Raw genomic sequence first — 2,417 nt, 5'->3', positions numbered from 1 at the left:
ATCTCCGCAGCTATGCGGGTGATTGCATATGGCGTTCCGGCTGACTATGCCGATGAGTACCTTCGCATTGGTGAAGATAGCACAATTGAGTATGTGCGTAGATTTGCGAAAGTGATCGTCCGTGTCTTTGGTCCTGAGTATCTTCGGGCACCCAATGAAGATGACACAAAGAAATTGATGGCAGCTAATGAGAGGAGAGGTTGGCCTGGCATGCTAGCTAGCATTGATTGTATGCATTGGAATTGGAAAAATTGCCCCAAGGCTTGGCAAGGAATGTATTGTGGCAAGTCTCGTGATGCAACAATTGTGCTAGAGGCCGTAGCATCCGAGGATTTATGGATTTGGCATTGCTTTTTTGGTATGCCGGGCACTCTCAATGATATCAATGTGTTGCAACGCTCTCATTTGTTTGCTAGGCTTGCTAGTGGTGATGCTCCTGCTTGCAACTACACTATCAATGGGCATGAATACACAAAGGGGTACTATCTTGCAGATGGTATATACCCTCCTTGGTGCACATTTGTCAAGAGAATCAAAGAACCCAAAACAAAAAAACAATGTGAATTTGCAAGGGTGCAAGAGGCTGTCCGAAAAGACATTGAAAGAGCATTCGGTGTTTTGCAAGCTAGGTTTGCCATTGTCCGTGGTCCTGCTCGTTTTGGGGATAAGAAAACCTTGAAGAACATCATGACATGCTGTGTTATCCTACACAATATGCTTCTTGAAGATGAGAGAGGAATGAACTTAGAATTCTTTTACGACAATGTGGGTAGCCATGTCAAACCAGCTAGAGACCCAAACCGCATTAGAGCTTTTCTTCAGACATACAAGGCGATTGAAAATGCAGACACACACTTTCAACTTTAGGAAGATCTCATTGAGCACCATTGGCAAAGGGCTGGACAGTGACTAATTTTTGCATTCATTTGTATTTGTATTCATGACAAGTTTTGTATTGCATTATTTAAGTTTGCTACGGTGATTTGAATAATTATTTGTAATGCGGATGATTATTGTTTTATGTTTGATTTCAATAATTCAATTTGTTTTCGATTGTTGAATTATGTTGGATTTGATATTTGCAGGCTGATGATATGCGGGATGCAGCGGCGCGAAGAGCAGAACCCGCATAGCCTACCCGTAAAAAAGCATATTCCGCGAATATACTTTTTTACCGATCTGTTTGGGGGGTCTGCATCTGTGCCAGCCTGCGTCGGCCCGCAAAAGCTGTTTTGCGCGAACTGCAAATGCGTTTTGCGGGCCGGCGGGATGCGGGGTCTGCTAGAGTTGCTCTAAGAGCATCTCTAGCAGACTCGTATAATGCCACGACCCGCAAAATAACCATCAAAATATGGGTCTGCGCGGAAAATGCTGCCCGATCAGACCCCGCAAACGCGTCCGACCCGTAAATTTTTTTGCGGGGTGCGGCAAAAGTTCGCCCTCAAATTTTAGATTCATGGGGTGGGAGGCCGACCCGAGCTCGCCCCCTATCCGTAGCGAGATTTGGCGCGAGCGAAATTTCCGCGCGGCCGTTCCCGCTCCCCCCTCGGCCGCCATTGCCCCGCCACCGCCCGCTCCGGTCCATCTTCCCCGGCCATTCTTCGCCGCCATGGAAGCCTCCCAGCCGTCCCCCATCACCGTGGAGGTCGCGCACGCGCAATCCCCTCCGACGGATCTCGTCGCCTGTCATGTCGCCCCCGCCGTCTCCCAAGGCACATCGCGCCTGCCCGCAAGCGGCAGGGCAACGTGGTCGTGCAGGGCGGGAATCCGGCTGGCCCCACCGGAAAGGCACGCGCCTCGGGCGCCGCCGCCGCTGCCGATCTGCCCGGCCACCGGCAGTTAAGGTGGGCAAGGTTTCGGGCGCGAAGCGCAAGAAGGTTCCTACGAAATGGCCGGCGCCTGTTGGGGAACGTAGTATTTAAAAAAAAATCCTATGATCACGCAAGATCTATCTAGGCGAAGCATAGCAACGAGCAGGGAGAGTGAGTCCACGTACCCTCGTAGACCGAAAGCGGAAGCGTTTAGTAACGCGGTTGATGTAGTCGAACGTCTTCGCGATCCAACCGATCCAAGTACCGAACGTACGGCACCTCCGTGTTTAGCACATGTTCAGCACAATGACGCCCCTCGAGCTCTTGATCCAGCTGAGGCCGAGGGAGAGTTTCGTCAGCACGACGGCGTGGCGATGGTGATGATGATGTTACCGGCGTAGGGCTTCGCCTAAGCACTACGACGATATGACCGAGGTGTGTAACTGTGGAGGGGGGCACCGCACACGGCTAAGAGAAGACTTGGTGTGCCTTTGGGGTGCCCCCTCCCACGTATATAAAGGAGGGGGGAGGAGGAGGCCGACCCAAGGGGGGCGCGCCAGGTGTGGGGAGTCCTACTAGGACTCCCTAGTCCAAGTAGGATTCCCC

Source organism: Triticum aestivum, chromosome 1D (assembly GCF_018294505.1).
Source record: "Triticum aestivum cultivar Chinese Spring chromosome 1D, IWGSC CS RefSeq v2.1, whole genome shotgun sequence".
Taxonomy (NCBI): Eukaryota; Viridiplantae; Streptophyta; class Magnoliopsida; order Poales; family Poaceae; genus Triticum; species Triticum aestivum.
The sequence above is the reverse complement of the archived record's forward strand: the minus strand, read 5'-3'. Positions refer to the sequence as shown.